Here is an 18,814-nt window from a genome sequence, read left to right as displayed (position 1 = left end):
ATGTATACAGACTCTCATTTTTCGAAATTTGCGACTGGTGATCAGCGATAACATGGCGATAACTCCGCCAGGACGCTGCTTTCATACTGTGCCAGGGAAGGCGTATGCTATGTGCTTATCCACTCACTATTTCATTTGATCTGAAGAGAAGCACGCATTTAAGCGTCAAAAGCTTGAACCACAACCGAAACCAAGTTCTACGATTCTCCAGTTGCCGACTTTCATGTTGCAATCATGCAAAAACACGTGGACACCTAGATTTCTTTATATCGTTAATGTAAAACAGGGCAACAATTGATAATGAGTTTAAACGTCTCTCAATGCTCTGACAGGTTTATAGTTTCGGTTTTAGCGACTCGCGTACGATTGTTGTTTCATATATGTACGAATTAACTGTGTGAACTCGTTGAATCCGAGAACGACGAAATGTTGAGCTAGTTTGAGTGCGATTAATTCATCGCAGAAAATCTTACACGCGGATCAACGCTTGTCAGACAGTTTTCATTTTCTTTGTGTTCCTGAGTGACCTCCGAGCGCGCGCAACTTTTCCTACCATCATTCAATTTGATCAGGGGCGTAGCCAAGGGGGGGGGGGGGGGGAGGGTTCAACCCCCCCCCCCCCGAAATTTTTCAATTGTGCTTGCGCATATGTACACGCACACATACAAACGCACGCACGAACATACATAATGTATGGTTGAACCCCCCCCCTCCCCCCCACCCCGAAAAAAATTTCTGGCTACGCCCCTGAATTTGATTTGCTGTTGTTTTGCAAAACTTTCAAGTGTTTCGCAAAACTTGCAAGTCTTCATGCAGATGCGTCGAAATCTAAACCTCCAGGTCGAGTACAATAACAACCATCCGTTATTTAATTCTCCTTCGCGCAGATCGTGGTCTTTGCTTGTAGCCCTCGTGGGGAAAAAATAATAAAGAAAAAAAAAGAAAGCATCAGCCGCTGTTGCATTGTGTATACCGTCCATTCAATAGCGTTACGCCAAGCCAAATGTAAATGCCAAAGATATATGAAGCTTCCTCACTCGAAACGACGCTTCGGCCAATGTATAAATTCGGTCCCAAGGTTCGGAAAATAGCGCCTTCAAAACCCTTTGCGACATCAGAGGCTTATATGGAGATAGTGTTCTTGGGCGATTAAAGTGGAATAGCATAGAGCGACTTAGGTGATTGTCAATGACTTAAATGGCACGCAATGTAGACACGAAGTATTTTGTACGTTGGCCGCTGCACGCGCAGAGTTAATGCAACAAAGGATCGAATTCCCCTCACCTCACTCAACGCTAAATAAAGCACAATAATTAACGCTTAGACTGCTGCAAACGCGCAGTTACCCCAGCCCCTATATCTGCAGCAAAAACCTCCCAGACATAAGGCCAGAATGCCCTAAATGCCAAAATCCAAGGTGCGACTTAGATAACATGCTGTGGCAGTGTCCCGCGCTAAACGCTAGCTTCAGGCCTCCTGCCACCGAGGAAGACTGGATCAACCACCTCAGGAGCCCCGACAGGCCCCTTCAACATCAGGCCGTCCAGAAGGCCCAAAAGGTGGCTGGCGAGCTCCGACTCTCAGTCCCCACATGGGCGGAGCCACCGGGCCGACCCCCGTAACGGGTGCCCAGGCCCCTTCAGGACCTTTAATAAAGTGAATTCTCTCTCTCTTTCTCACCACATAAGGTCTAATTATGACAGTGTGGCCAATCCCCCTCGTGGGTATGAGCCAGTTTCCTTTAGGCGAGTGCTGGACTATCAATATGGCTACAAACAAATCGGTGGCAACTAAACAAAAGCAAAGTATGTACTATTCAGACCAAAGAATAAAACCATTCCATAATGAGTTTTATTTGAAATATCGCGGAAACAACATTGCACACAAATCAAAAATCAAATTTCTTGGGGTTGTATTTCATGAGAATATGTTGTGGTCAGAACACATCAATTATTTATCTACTAAAGTTGCTCTCTACAGGCATAATAAATAAATTACATCATGCATTAACGGTTAGAATCAGACTTGTACACATTACAGAAAATAAGTAACCGATTACAATTAAAATTACATGAGTAACAGATGTGTAATCAATTACTGCGTTACTTTCCTTCAAAATTTTATTGCCGTAACACAATAACACAAGTTTAATCAAACTACAACGAACTACTGTGGCTTGCATGGTAGAGAGAAGGTTTACCGTGGCTTCTGCGATATAGTGTTGCACGTTGTTAACTTTCAACAGGAGTTTTTTTTCAAAGTTGTCATCACTGATTCTTCCACGCTTCCTCGTTAAGAGGTCTGCTGCTACACTGAACACTCTCTCAATGCGCATTTGCTGGAGGGAAGGCCGGTGCGAAGGAACACCTTGCGCACCAGCTTGTAGTTGCACAGTGCTTCGATGCTAGTGTCTATGTCCTCTATGAAGTGTTGCGCTTGGCTGTTGCTGGCGCTCGAGTAAGGAGTTGCAGGTAAGGCCAAGGAAAAGCCGAGAAAATAGGCTCTGTAGGGACCTCCCGTCCTGTCAGACGGGGGTCCCTACAGAGCAGTCGCATATTTTTCGGGACGAGAACTGCCATAGAAGACTGGTTGCAACTTGATTTTGGAAAAAATATAGTAATTGATTACCAGTAATCAATTGCAAGAAAATGTAATGGAATTACCCAGAACGTTAAAGTTTTGAAAATGTAATTGATTACAAGCAATATCTCTTACTTGTAACGCGTTACGTACAACACTGGTTAGAATAAAGCTGCTATTGTACTACTCGCTTGTTTTTTCTCATTTCTATTATTGCATACTTATATGGGGAACGCCCACACAGGTTAACGTAATGAAGCTTTCAATACTCCAAAAAAGACCTTACTTGCTATTGAAAGACTGTCAACTCGTCAAAATTTCTAAAACAGTCTGCTGAACATTTCACAAATATATCTAAAGAAATGATCAATACATACACACAAACTTTTCAGAAATGATAGAGAGTTTTATAAATGATAAGAGCCATGACGTACGGAAGTGAGACAATATCCTTTAAAATAAACATGCGTTCGCTTTTTAATCAGGATATCGGTGAAAGTTGCAACGAAAGGCCTGCTGTAATGACATTAGCGCCAGTTTTAGCCACCCCACCCTAACCAAGTTTTACCATTTGCCTTTGACGCGTTTTAGATATTCGTCCTGTCGAATTATTTGAAACTTCGAATACTAGCTATTCAAAAGTCGAACCGAATTATTCGATTCGAATTCGAAACTCAAATATTCGCACATCCCTATTCATAACCTCGATCTTCCTAAGGGGCAGCACCGAAATTTCGTTATACTGAAATCAGCTTCGTTATACTGAGGTTCAAAATAGATGTTCTATGGACATAAAGTTGTCAAAATCAAAATACTTCGTTATAGTATCAAGATTTAAAGGGACACTAAAGAGCAAAACGATTTTTCTCGCATTAGTAAAGTAGTCTTTCACGATACCAAAAACACCATGCTTTCTGCGCGAAGACGCTTAGTAAGTGAGAAAACGCGCAAAAAAAAAAATACAGGTGGCGACGCCACTTTGGAATTCCTGCACCATTTGCCGTGACGTCACATATTTTTGATGGCGCCTGCTTGGGCCTACGTAATTCCTAATTTGGTTAAATCGAAGTACATTGTCCTCTGAGGGGGCCAGAGACTTGACATAATGAGTTTGTGGAAATTTCGTCGAGCCAGTGGCGCCAAAATAGGTTAAATGCTCTTTGAAGTCTTTTACGTCACGAATTACAAAGTTCAGCGCGAAATTTAAAAATGAAACTTTGAACTTGGTTTTCTCCTCTAATAATAAACCTATGGTGGTGAAGTAAACTACACAAGAGTTCTCCGAGCACTCTTTATCAATCTAAACCAATTCATTGTTTCTCTTTAGTGTCCCTTTAACTGTAGCACGTATGGAGCAAGCACTTGTGAAATTATAGGGTATCTTTCAGGACTTCTCACGTCAAGACATCCACACACTACACACTCAAGTGCTTTGAAGACGAATAACTCAAGCCTTCCATGTACAAAGAAATGGGGTAATGTTTATTGTTACACGATGCAGCGATACATAAAATGGGGCAACTGTTGTCACACTTTGAAGGACACGCGTTGCTATGCTACACAAAAGGGATACAGTAAAAAATAAACAATCTCAGGGGTATACAAATCTGACTTTTTTTAAACTCTTTTTTTATTTTTTTGGCCATGCGACATCTGAAACCAAAAAGAGCATGTTACACTTTGGTCGCACACCAGAGTGAAAACAAACCAAGCGAGAATAGCGATGTTCTCAGCTCCTTATTTACATAAAACGCGTATGAACGTGCGTGAGCAAATTGCCAGTGAAAGAAATTACCTGGCCAGAGAGCGCAGGGAATCGAAAGAGGCTTTCAGAACAGATTAAGAGTAAAATTGTCCAGAAATGAAATGCAGGTGAATCTTGTACACCGTCGGTACCATTCCTGAATCATTGAGTGATCCACACCTATCGGGATGCAATACGTGGCCAGTGCATTAGTTTTCGTCTCGTAGAAGCTTGGATTAATGCATGTGCTGCAATCACATTGCATTCCTGGACAACTCTACGCAGTTTCAAGAGTCAAGAGTTTGAGGACCTTCGTGAAAGCATTAGCTCGTAACGTGCGGTGATCCGTCGAACGTTTTATTTTGAGCACAAATACAAATCAAGCACTTAAAGAGTTACATCGTGCACGACAATAGCATCAGTACACGGCACATCTTGAACTAAAAAAAAAAAAAAAAAAACGACAGCCCCCAGGTCGTCTAACAGGGCTAGCTCCAGTTTTTCAGTAACTGGCAAACAAACGCATTACGCGAAAACAATGGGTGAACAAAAAATCGGCAAGAATGAAAATAGCAGCAGGTACCTTACATTTCCTTCCAATTTTCTTTTTTTTTTTTCATCTAGACATCGGACAGCCAGTCATTAGATGTAAGTTAATGGATCAACATGGTAAAACAATTATATGTAGTACAATGCGTAAAGCATCACATATCGATGGCCTTTGACTTCTGTTAATACATATACAACAAACTGCTGAAGGTCATAAGAGGTAACCTCATAATCTTTGCAGGCATAAGTGGGAGTCGATTATGCAAAAATAAAAAAAAAATAGACGACACAAATTGTGTGGAATTAACCCACAGTCCAAACAATGAAGCACAGTAGCACTTGAAGCCCGCTAAACCGACCGTAACGGTAACTTAAAATTCGATCATTTTTTGAACGACTGCAGTCTACCAACTCCAGCAAGGTGCTAAGCAGAATCTGCTAAAAACAAAAAAACGTATACGATAAAACAATACTGTGCAATGCTGCGTCACTTTAAATTATATCTTCACACAGTTAAAAAAATATTTTATAAAACCAAGCTGACACAAAAAAAGAGTGCAGTCATAGCCATCGCAGTGGCACTGAAACGCACGCTAAGCAAGCTTAGTTTGTACATGCTAGACTTGGCAGCGAAAACAAAAAAAAAAGTTGCACACACACAGATCACTAGCAAAACGCGTCATTCGTTCCAAGAAAGAAGTGTATGCCAGGGCTTGCATATCAGTTGCCGTCTTCCCAGCAACGCTCGGAGCTCGGCGGGTGAAGCGACGAAACCGGCCACACTCGCAGCACATCGCAAGGCAAGGCTCCTCGTTCCACAATGAGGGCACCGTTGGAACAACGTAATAGTATCGTTGTTCCAAAAGCATTTTTAAGTGATACCAATACTATCGTAGTAGCTTTGTTTTAATGCTACTACTATGATGCTATCGCAATACTATCATAAGGACACCACAGTATCGTTATAAAACTCATAATAGTATCGATGTCTGTCTAATAATATCAATGAACTGATATAATTGTAAATGTAATTGATCAATACCACAGTATCTTAATAGCATTCATCAGTTGTGATACCATTACCATCATGATAGTACCATTCTGATATAGTGACTGCTGGTGGAACAATATAACAGTATTGGGTATTGAAGTACTTAATACATAGAAGTTTGAAATACAAAGGCTAATAGTGGTACCCGAGGCTGTTCCACCGGTCGTGACTTATCGTAATTACCTACACCTCTGTGCCACGCAACAAAATTGAGCGATTTATACGACGTTCCACCGCCAAAACATTTTCGATTCGCACGCTAGTAAAAATGGCTGTCGCACTCTTTGCGACAGAAACGGATTCTATTCAACTTCTGCCATGCTGCGAGCGTAGCTGGGGGTTCACAGGCGTCAAGATTGGATGAAAGTCACTCGCCGAGCCTTCGTCGTACCGCATGCAGACATGCTTTGTACAAAGCAATGATTCAAACAGATGGATTTTGATATTAGTTAAAAGCCAAGAAAATTGGCGATGAGAAACCATTTGCTCTCGCAGTCGACGTAGACAACGGCGCTTTTAAAAAGCTCGAACGTTCTCGCTTCCTTTCACAGAAAGCGCGCCAAATTTTGACACTCGTTAAAAGAAACTACAAAATGACAAAAGAACACATCCCACATATGCACTCTTACTGATGATGTTTTCGATAAAAAGTTTCCTTTTTTTCTTTGAACTCCACGTGCCTCCTCCGCGAGGTCTGAGCAAGCCCGCGAGTGCTTTCGACGCGGTTTTACGGGTTGGCACGGCAATGGCTTGATGACGCCAACGTTTAGCGAAGGGGGTGACAAGACGATCACATACCGGGGTGCTTATGACTCAAAAATTGCGAAACCGGGAAGCGAGCTCTTCCTTCGTTAAGAAAAGAAATGAAAGTACCAAACTGAAAGGCCCCAAAGCAGGGAGTTCGCTACCCTGCGAGGCAAACCACGAGGCTGCTTCCTTTTCTGGCCCCCACGCTGTCCGCGCGACACCCCCATCACGTAAGTTCCGGCATTTGTCAAGCACATTTGCATGCAAACAATCGCAGCCCTCCATCTCCTTTATTTAAGAGGGAGGGGGGCACGATATTGCAGAGGTGCGTGACAAGCAAAATTAAAAATGGCAGGGTAGGGGTGGGTGGGGTCATTAGGTGCACAAGACAAGAGGGATGACGTTGGAAGAGAGATGGATGGAGAGATGAAACGAGACGACGGCGACGGCCACCTCAGAAGACGTAGGGCACGAGCCGGTACTTGACTCTCTGGGTGTAGCTTGCCCAGAGGTCCCCATAGCGTTGCCGGCACTTGCGCTCGACCTCTAACGTCCTCGTAACGAGGAACAACGTTGACAGCAGCACGCTGTAGAAAGGCAGCACGTGGTGGAAGCCTGTGGAGGAGATTTGCAGTTGTCAGAAGTGATTTATGCACGAGCGGCGACTGAAACACTCCTCGATGAAAACGTTCTTTCCTTCAATGCTTGGGAAGGCATAGGCACCAAGGAAACACAATATGCAGTGGAAACGGATATTTCATGCTTTAGGTAAATTCAAACAAATTTCAAATTTTTGGTTGGTCTGCTATGTTTTCAATCCACTATCAAAAGCCTGCACATATGAACTTGCAAAAAGAAAGGAAAAAATTATTTCAATACATTGTCTAATTCGATATAAAACTTTTAGAGAATTTAGCATATCTTTGGTGGAAATTTCGGTGCACAATTTGGCTTCACGATAATGCAAAAAAGGAGGCTTCATGGTTAAAAAAAAAAAAACCTCTGCTGTTTCTGATAAGCTGCACACAGTGATGTTTACAATAATAATATCTGGGTTTAAGGGGGGGAGGCTACCTTCGGATACCAACCTTTTTTGTTTATTGAGATATCTTAATGAAATTTTCATGATAGACTCACAGCAAAGCATTAGAAGAATTACAAATTTCATGAAGTTATGTTCACTGGTTCTCAAGTTATGGCAGTATGTCAGAATAATGCACATGGTTCTCTTATCCCAGGCCTGGAGAACTTTCAAAAGGTACTGGAACTGTGAATTAACTGTGATGATTCCCAGAATTGATACTTCAGGGGGTAACAGAGCCCTTTTTTTGAATTTCCTTGCTGAAAAGTTTTAGCAGACCTCAAATTTAGTGTTGGTGATTAGGATATTATCAATCAAATTTTGATTAACTATAATAAATAACAGACACAATATATTCAAAAAAGGGCTTGTCACCCCCTCAGAAATTTATTCAAGTACATAATAAAAAAGACTTGTGGAAATTCGATTAGTGGTTCCAGAGATATGGCTGGGATAAGCAGCCTCACTAGCCAAAAAAAGTCATTTTGAGGAAAACGACGTTTGAAAGTTTGAGCACATATGTAGTTCTAAAATTATCCTGCAGCATAACTGGAGGTGTCCTTTGGCACTCTCTTTGCCGCCTTTCCATCTTCTCTAGTGAATCGATTCTTAGCCTTTTTCAAGCGCAGAGAATCTTTCTCGGCTGCCCTTTATATTGTAATGTGATTAGGCCATATGCTGTGGTGCTTTGCCAGCTTTCTTGTATTCGTGCTATCACTAAGTCTTTTATTGCAATTGATCATTGAATATTTTTATAGGATACTAAGAGTGGCTCTCATCATGACAGCCTATCCCTTCCTCCTAAATAAGAAGGCAATTACGGCCAAAACATTGGGGGAATAGAAATTCCTTAGCTGTTTATTCAAGATGCGAATTGGGCAGATGTAAGTTCATCTCCCTGCTTCACTCAAGCTCACTTGTAAACCTCGACTGTGATGCGCTTCACAATTCACCCGGTTGCGGCGAACACGGTTATCTGCGAGGCTTTTATTTTTTTTTCAGATGATCATGAGAGCTTGCGGCGATACCACGCACGGCTCCAAGCGCGCCTAAATTGCATCAACAGTGCTTTGTTTCACCTCGAAGTGCTCGGCCGCGGAGTCAGGGAAATCTGCAACGCGATGTTCTGGGTCGCGGCATTCGGTGACGATGCGGCAAGTATCCCTAGGTGCGGCGACGAAAAATCCGCGCGCAACGTGTTTGGTCTCGCATTTCCGGACGCCGACGCGCGGCCGCTGCGCGACGAGCTTGGCTGTGGGGTCCGCTGCAGATGCGTAAAATTACCATCCGCTGTTCCGAGGAGCCTGCGGGCGATGCGCTGCGTTGCTTACGAAGCAGCACCTGCCGCGGTTCCTCTAACGCGTTGTTCTTGCCCGCAAAGTTCGAGGTTCGTCTCGCACGCCGGCGCCGTGGAGCGAGTTAGGCCTAGCGACGACTCCGAGCAGTAGACGCGCCGGCCGCGGTGCCCGATGTTTGTTTCAAAGTACGTAATGCGTAGTCGCGAGTACAAGGAGTCGTCCCGCGATTATCTTCGTCACTACGTACGAAGTGTTGATAGCAGAAACCTCCAACCGCTGATCCGACAAGTCAACTAAAGGGTCGGACCGAGACGCGCGCTTACGATGTTCGCTACGAGCGCGGCGTGCCATCGTAATCTGATCGGGCTTCCGCTTGCAGCTCCTGAATAAAACCTAGTTAAGTTCTACGTGATCGTCGACTTCGAGCCGTGAACACATAACGAGTGCGAACGCGTCTAAAGACCGCGACTTTCGACAGCCGTGACCTCGCGAAGCGCAAGCAGCAGCCATGGCAGCAGCCGACGATCCCCCCCCGAAGCGCGCATCGGACCAATGGCGAGGCGCGCTGAGGCAACATGGCGGACGCGGCCAATCGGAGGCCTCGAAACGACCTTCGGACATTTGCTTTTTGTGCGCTTGTTTTCGAAGGGAGGAGCCAGCTGAGGCGGGGAATTCGAAGACGGAGAAATGCTCGTTCCGACGAGACCAAAATATCGGCGAACGGTGGCGCCGTTGCGGAGTTATTATTTTTTGAAAATCAGTGTTTTTTTTGCGATTTCCGCAATAACTTTCGCCACCGTGGCAGGCGTAACAAATTTTTTAAAGCACTTCTACGTGGTTTTGGGTGAATATATTTTGGAATCTGATAGAAAAGGGTCTACAGAAACTGAAAATGCGATTTTCAAAAAAACCGATTTTATGCCATTTTTCGCGATACGAAGTGCGCGTCCCCCTTAATGGTTTGTACATATGTTTGTTTTCTTTTCTAAAGTGAGCCTCTCTTATTACTGCTCCAAATTTTGGATTTTATGCTAAAAAATTCAGGTTTTTTTTTCATAACCTGCTCCAAATTTGGACCTTTGTGCTCCAAAAGCAACATTTTGCTGCTTCCAAAAATTGCTCCGAATCCTATTTCGGCTGTTGCACCCCGGCTTGAAAGCATGAAATAGAACTTGCTTACTCATCTATTTGACTATAAGGCAATTTCTTTAATTTGAATCTTGAGCCTTGAAGTCACTTCCTGCCATACATGCTATCCTGAGAGATTCAGTAACTGTAGCAATATGGTGCTGCGGCCACCAAACTAAAACCAAATTAAATGGCGGTGTGTACTTCAGCCATAAATTTGCTTTTCAGTCATGCTTGGACTGGATTGGGATTGAATTTCTCTACTGCAGTTGACTCTTTTTCACAACTTGTACAAATGGGTGAATCAGGCTCGAGAAATTTGATCTTGATCTGGCTCAAGCAGCGTCTAAAAACGCATCATTCACCGCTGCACAGGCACCAAAGCAAACGTTAATATACTCCTCGCAGTCAGTGGGCCTTTGTGAGAACAAAGTGTGCATGTCCTATTGGTGCATATTTGCCTTTCTGATTTCCTCTTTGTTGTCCTTGTCTAGAAAACCAAAAACCACCGGAGAAGATGGCCGATCCTGTGCATGAAGTTGTAATATATCTGTAAAAATAGCTGACCTTGGAAATGCCTGCTGGGTGGTAAGTTGATTCAATTCCTTCAAATACTTATTACCTGCTTCTTTTTAGCTTTGACATGCTTTCGGAAAGGTTTCGTTGTATTCATAGGCACAGTTAATATGATGAGTTGCTTGGAACACGTAGTGCATTAAATAATGTAATCCCACTAAGCAATAGGTAGGTATATTATTGTATATTAACAAGCCAGAGAATAAAGTCATTAGCAAATGTAAAGATAAATCTTTGCAGTACAGTCAACCTGTATTAGTTCAATTCTAATGGAACCTTGATGTTGTTTTGCACATTTGCTGTAAATTAAACTTCCTAATCCACAAATGCTTAATCAGTAAAGGGTGACTTGAGTAAATCTTCCCAATTTTCTGTCCCTCGTTTAGTTGATGTCAGATTATGTACAATATCGACAACTGAAACATGGAGGAAGAAATCTCCTAAGTGTAAAAGCTTTCGTAGGCGAAAACTCTGAAGCTCCAAGTCACACCGCTAGTTTCGTGGTTAGGTTCAGATGCTGTAACCAGTGTCCGTGCATTGACGGTGAGATACAGTAGACTCTTGGTGAACGGAAATATCTTAAACGGAACAGCTGCCCCTAATATGATTGGTTTCGTGCTTTGATTCTGCACCGTTGCACCACTCTCAGTAAAAGGAACCCCTGTTAAATGGAACACATTTCTGGTCCCTGCAGGTTCCGTTTAACGAGAGTCTACTCTAGTTATCTACGAAACGGGATTACGCCTCGGCAAGCGACTCGTTTTTGCGCTTGTTAAGTAATCATTGATGCGGTGTTGATTACGGTTTCAAAGGGGATCGCCGGATCGCCATCTGCTTTTCACCTGCCACCATGCAAAGTGAGCTCGGAAATAAACATTCGAAACACATGGTGGCTCGCATTTGAAGACAGGATTCTAAAATTGGCTATCAATCTTTAAAATTCATTTTCGGAAAAACTAAATCACTTGCAGCTGAATAGTTAAGCATATATATCATCAGCGTACCCAAGAGAACATGTGTTGAAAATTTTATTGAGATCAGTGAACGTAGAAAAATAAGAGTCCCCTTCAAATGTGTCCAGGTCGTTGTAACCAATTCGTAATTGGAACTAGTTCTCGGCTTGTGTTAGGGGCGAAGGTCCTGCCCATTCAGCGCTACTAATTCTTCTGTGTAGCTTCTGTTCATTCCACATTTGCACACAGAAAGATCTGAGGTAGTCTTTTCTTGTTCACCCACATGAACCGTAGGTTTTGCTGCCCTCCTTCGAGTGGGCGAGGCACGTGCAAATAGGTGTTACCGTTCGCTTGTGAGGTTGCACACCTGTTCTTATATGCATTTGAACGTGACAGTGTTTTAATTGGTGTTTTATTTACCTGCGGTTTTTAGGGGCGAAGCTCCCCTTAGTCTAACCTTGTCACGTCTCCGTTGTCCGGCGTAACCACCTTTGCAAACTGCCCACTACTTCGTCTTTGCAAACATCCCACTACGATCCATCACCGACCATAAAGCCGTTATAATGAAGGGGAACGGAAGCCACCTTTGCAAACTGCCCACTACTTCGTCTTTGCAAACATCCCACTACGATCACATCCCATCACCTATCCATCACTTCACCGACCATAAAGCAGTTATAATGAAGGGGGAACGGAAGCCATGTCTAGCTACCACTTACGATCAATTAAATTTCTTGTATAAATATTAGGGGTGTGCGAATATTCGAAAGTTTCGAATATTCGTCGAATATTACATTCGAAATATTCGTATTCGATTCGAAAATCGTGTATTCGAAAAGTTTCGAATATTCGATAACTTCGAATATTTGAAAAATTCGAATATGCGATTCGATTATCATGCATAAAATAACTCGTCTTCCACATTTCTGCTGCGTTCGTATCGCTAAAAATGTTGCCGAGAGGAGCGATAAATATCGTAAGTACACGGAGGCACGATATCTGCCTGCGACGAGCGCCCCAATACGTATGATTTATTGCTGGTGCATCTCCGACGTGCAGCGCTGTTGGCGATCATGTAAACGTACATTTTCAATATTATGCGGCCGTAACGTGCCGCACTACCACTCGTTCACTATGCGGGACCACTTCAGAAGAAAGACTGTGACCCACGTGACTGGTGGCGGACTGTAGGCACCTTCAGATACCCCAGTCTGGCAAAGCTTTGCCCCATGTATACCTCCCTATACCAGCCACTTCTGCTCCAAGCGAGCGTGCCTTTTCAGTGGCAGGGGGGTTGTCTCTGTTAGAAGGGAGCGCCTGCTGCCTGATCATGTGGAGCAACTCATATTTCTTCATGATAACATCTAGTCATTACTTTCATTGTGCCGTGATATTTGATTGTGTTGTGATGTGCATTGGGCTAGCCTGGACATTGTGTTCTGGAGATAGCAGTGTATGTTGTGTTGCCAGTCAGACTGTTAATGTATTTTTTTCCAAATAGCTACATGTTAAACAAAATATTGTTACTGTGGAGGCATTTTTTCTTTGATATTCGATATTCGATTCGATATTCGAAGGTGGATATTCGTATTCGATTCGTATTCGAAAAATTTGATATTCGCACACCCCTAATAAATATATACAGTGTTTGTCACGTCTTTGACGATGTACTGGGCTATCGCTTTGATTACTGCTGGGTGAAACCACTGAAGATTTCACGGTGTAACTATGATTGCTTCAGGAGCTTCGCCCAAGCTCTTCATCATTCACCCGTGGATATGCTGTGAATTTTTTTCTTCATTTTTTTTTTCCATCTGTGCATCACCACTTCACCGAGACATACAGACGCGGCAGTACGTTGCCTCGAGGTCCTTGGGAGCTGGCTACGCACACCTGCCGACATTTGGAGCACAGCCGGCATGGTGTGTGATCACTGCTTGACCAATAATGTACAACCAGATGAGGACAGTGAACACGTGAGACACGCGGGCACTAGCTTGCAACACTTTGTGAGAAATATGACTGCTTGAGAAAGGGCTGCCCCAATATGCTGGGTTGTGCTCGCGATTTTTATTGTATTTTGAAGGACATCAGAGGAAGCACGAAGTCACGCTATCTCTATTGACAGGTTGTTCACCTAGAAGTCTCATCACTTTCTGTGTGTGAGTGTGGGACATAGTTGCATAGAAAATTGTACTGAAAGTCCTCGCTGCTCCTCCCCAACTTTTAGTTGCCTGTGGCCGAGGACCTGCGAGTTGGCGTAATCCTTCAGTTGACTCCCCCTCTGCGAATTGTCCAGTGATGACTTCCCGGACAGGTGTTGTTACCAGTATGGGGATGCCGCTTGGATTGTTGAAATCTCTAAAGTTTGAATCTCTAAGAGCATCATCTTGAGTTTCTTTCTTCTTCAGTCAGTGACGTGTTCCAACAGGCAGGGTCAACCGTGTTGAGCTTTAAGATAAGTACAGTGCAAGATACTGGTATTAAAGAGCAAAGATATAGCTCATGCAAAAAGAAACGAAAACGAAGTACGACAATGGTGGGCACGTGTCGTGAGAGTCCTTGCCCTTGCTGGTATAAACAGAAGCTTAGAGGATCACTGCTCTGAGCTCTTGAGGCTATTGTCCTTCATCGTACTTCAAGCGCAGTTTGTCTTACGTTGAAGCCTTTGGGTTCTGCAACTGGCAAGGGGACAAGAGAAACGATTTTGTTTCCTTCCCTTTGGCAGTGTCTTGCGTTGTTACTCGTCAAGTTATCTGTGCCAACTGACGGAGTTTGTGCCCTGTAGGACTGTTTTGAATCTGAGCTTGCGAATCCGGGGCTGCTGCTCTTACCTCATGCACTGCTGTTTGATCCCGTTTCCTCAGGCATTTGAGCTGGCCACAGGCGACTACCTTTTCGAGCCGCATTCGGGGGAGGACTACAGTCGAGACGAAGACCACTTGGCCCACATCATTGAACTCCTCGGAGAGATCCCCAGGCACATTGCCTTCTCGGGCCGATACTCCAGGGAGTTCTTCAACAAGCGAGGTCAGTCTACCACTTTCTGGGATTGAATATCGGGGACAGTCATTGCCGAGTTTGCAGCTTTTGTGTCTCCTTGCCTCGTACGTAATTTTTTTGGCTCTTTTGGGTCTGTGGTACTTAAAAGCTTCGTTCCTTGCCATGTGCGAGTTCCTCTTTTGTGGAGGCCACGATTGCAAAGTACCAAAACTGAAAGCACCCGAGCACGGACTTTCTGAACGTAGATGAAATTAAGCCATTCAAAAGGGCAATATCGGGGTTAAATGAACACAAACCCAACTTGTTCCATTGTTCGTTTTCAGTTTTCTTGTCCCTTCTACTTCCCGGCTCTACTGACTGATTTGATGTTCAGCTGTCAGAGGTGACAGACAGCCACAGTGTGGTCAACAGGCCTTCCTCTTCTCTTACAGTTGAACTATCCTCTCTTTTCTGCAGCATTTCTTGCCACAATCCTGAGCATCGAGTTGGCTGCGTCAGTTTCAGGGTGGTTTTTAAGAGAAGTTCTTTAAGGTGGAGGCCCGATCGGATGCTGCTCGTGATCGTGCACATATGCCGTTTACGCCAAATGTGCAACTTGCGCCTCCTGCATCTCTGTCGCTGTTTGCAGGGGAACTGAGGCACATCAGCAATCTGAAGCCCTGGGGCCTCTACGAGGTGCTAACGGAGAAGTACGGACTGGACCCCTCGGATGCACAGGCATTTGCCGATTTCCTGCTACCCATGCTGGCGTACGACCCCGGCCTCGCGGGCCAAGGCCTCCGACTGCCTGCGGCACCCGTGCTCGCCAGCAGACGCCGCCAGTGGTGGTGCCGGAACAACAGCGCCTCCTCCGGCCCCCCGAGAGGGAGACCGTCGTCTCGTCGCGTCCCCCTCCCTCGTCGCCGAACCAGCGTCGGACCCCCGTCGTCATCCTCGTCGTCCTCGTCGTCGTCCTGAGAAGGCCGCCCCTGCTCGTTGTCTGTGTGTTGTGGTGTGTTCCAACAGAGAAGGACTTGCTGCATTATGGGGACGAGTGCGGTTGACGGCGGCGGCGGCAGGGGGCTTATCAACTCCTCGAGTTGAGCGCGTGCTGCGGAGGTTTTCTGGGAGGGGGGGCAGAGTGGTGGGGCAAGGAGCAGGTGACTCTGGATTGCGCGGTTTCTCTCTGTAAGGCTGCAAGTGCTGCTGCATATCTGGAACCTTTCGTTAGAAAAGACTTGGGCGCTTTCTCTTGGCTCGCTCGTTCTGCTCGGCCCCGCCCGCTCGTCAACTGGCCTGTACATGAACTCAATTGTTCCCGCTTCCCATCCCCTCCTTTCTCTCTCTTCATTACTCCCAAAACATAGCCTGCAACAGATGGAACTTGGTTACCTGCCGGTAAAGCAGGGCCACCGTTACAGTCGTATGCTTCCCCCCCATTACCTTATAACCCGGCATTGGTTATGCCTGAGGTGAAACTTTGGGGTTGCGTGTGCAAGAATGTTTTGTGTGGCCCGGTGCAGCAGCAGCAGCAGCAGCAGCTTTTTTTTATTTTTTTGCAGGTTTCGCAGCCGTGTCGGTGAAATATTGGTATCGTCATCGACATTCTAGCAATTGACTGCTCCATTGTAAACACCTTGAGGACGGACGTTTCTCCGGTGTGGCTGCGACCTCGCGCTTCACCAGCGGTAAAAGAAATTGCAGCGGCGGCATGTGTCCTTATTTTTTTTCTGTCCCCGACATCTCGCAAAATTTTTATAGCACTGTGTGCAAAAAATTCACCAGCTTCATGTAATTAAATGTATATCTGCTGAACTGCAGGGTATGTAATATTCTTGTGTTGGGTTTTCAAGAGGGATTTGCGGGGACGTATTCTTCAGTGATCACTTTTTGGTTTTCCACAAGATTATGAGAACTGCGCGGTATACACTGGCATCTGCACCCGACTGCATTCCTTACCTCATGCTGAGGAATTGGGAATGCTGGTTTGGGCTGTTGATGCAGAATCGTGCAGAATCTAATGAAAGTGATTGCCCAAGAATGATACCCTTGTTCTTGCTTACTTGAAGGTATGTTGAATTCTGTGCACAGGTGTGTGTTCATTTGCACGAATACCAGGTTGCCGCATTGTTTTCCGTTAACTGATTGGAGCAGGTTTATAAGTGCCGGTTTTTAGCATACTTTCACGTACCCACTTTTCAGCTGGGTTGCTATGGTTGCTTGCCCGAGCGAGAAACTGCTCGTCGCGTTGCATCTTTGGTCAAGTGAAGTTCTTTTCGTGACGCAAGAGCTGGTCTACTGTGAAGACGTAAGAAAATGAACATGCGATGGCTGCCCTTTAATTCTGGATTTAGAGATTCTAACTTGTTTTTGGAGTGGTGGGCGTTGCAAATTCTCTCAAGTTTTTTCTCTAAAGTAGTTTTACTAGCCTACTAGTGGTGGTTTTCCTAGACATCACTTGACATGCGGATAGAATGGTATTGTGTGCAGTTGCACGGCTACATTTGATAACAAGATCGTGGCTTGCCTGTTGGCTGCTGTCCCTATCCAGAGCAACTGCAGTAATTACGCGAGCTTGTACCTAACATGGGTTAATATAAAGGTGTCCCCTGGCCTGTTGCTGGATTCCGTTTATAACTGTGCACGACCTTACTTCCTGAAACCTTTACATTGGCTGGCTGCTACGGTGCAACCTTTTGCCGTAAGTTGCCCCCTTGTGAAAATAGCTTGCGGATAACTCGTCGCAGAAGTGGTGTGTTGGCGTCTGGCTGGAGCTTCGTTAGGTCTTGTATTTTGTGCAAAGTGTCTGTGGGGGGGAGGGGGGTTAATGGGGGGTCGGGGGGTCATTTCCAGGCACGTTTCAGCCTGGCTTTATTAGTTAGCAGCTGTGGACTGGACCACTTGAACCTAGTTGGCACCTCGGTAGCTTTGGAACGTTTTCTTTTTTTCGTAGTTCGCCATGCAATGTGTACCTCTTTCGGTGCCTCTGTGCACCCCCGTGACATGAACTGCGTGTCGACGAGGGCCCAGTGTGCATTTTTATTCCCCCAGGGAGGCGTTTCTTTGCTTTTTGACACGTGTATCGAGGTGTGTATGCTGTATGGCTGCGTAAAAAAAAAAAACTGATGAATGAAGTTCAGGGGTTGGCACTTCCGTTGTTTTTTTTTCTTTCGAAAGTGCTTGTTAAGTTATGCGAATAAAACTCGCACAAAAGAGGAAATTGAAACTGGTATATGGTGGCTTTGTTTATGCCCCAAGAATGGATGGCCTGTGTTGCGGAAAGTTACCAAGACCAATCCCTGTCATCGTATAAGCCCCGACGGCTTGCAGGTGCCCGGAAACTGGCGACCGATTCTTGAAGTTTTGAATCTACAGACCAGCATTCTTCCTACAGCTTCTTACTTCGACATGCTGAATGGAAGTGTCTTTGTTTTCATCTATTGTCGGCTAGGTATGGACTCCAAAATGTGTGCAACGTTTCCATTGCATTTCATTCTCCTTGGGGGTGCTAAGCACTGCACATAAACCTCACAAGTGCTACAACTGCACAGCAATGTAACCGGGTAGTGCATCTGGCTCCCAAATGCGCATTGCCACAGGTCCGGAAGGCTTGAGTGTTTCAGTGGGAGTGCAATCCAGAAGTGACCATTCACTCGTTTGACTTAGTTGCACATAACTATGGCATGCCCCATAGAGCCTTCACATTTTTAAAAACCCTGTGCCGTATCAAAGTTGGGATTCTTGTCACAAAGGATACGGAAGGGTGGTTGGAGGCATTGGCTTGCCATATATGGTGCATATTCAGAAAACTTAATGGCTGTGGTGTTTGTGAAAAGGCAAACCTAGCAATGACTGGCAAGTGGCATTGTGGTATTTAACTGCGTAGTCTGCACAGGCAAAAATACCTGCGATTTTTTTCCACAAGCTTAGGCAGTTTGCTTTGAGTTTACAAGACATTTGCGGGCATTGGCTTTGATCAGTTTTTGTTGACATGGCTCATTATGTTAAAGGCATTATTTTGGTTCTTTAAGTTTTTAGTGGAGTATATTCAGTCACAAATTCCGCGTTAGCGAGTATGATCATGAACTAATGATGTTATGGGGGGAGGGGGGTCCCAATCTTCAC

Source organism: Rhipicephalus sanguineus, chromosome 11, assembly GCF_013339695.2.
Source record: "Rhipicephalus sanguineus isolate Rsan-2018 chromosome 11, BIME_Rsan_1.4, whole genome shotgun sequence".
NCBI classification, from domain to species: Eukaryota; Metazoa; Arthropoda; class Arachnida; order Ixodida; family Ixodidae; genus Rhipicephalus; species Rhipicephalus sanguineus.
This window is presented reverse-complemented; position numbering follows the sequence as displayed.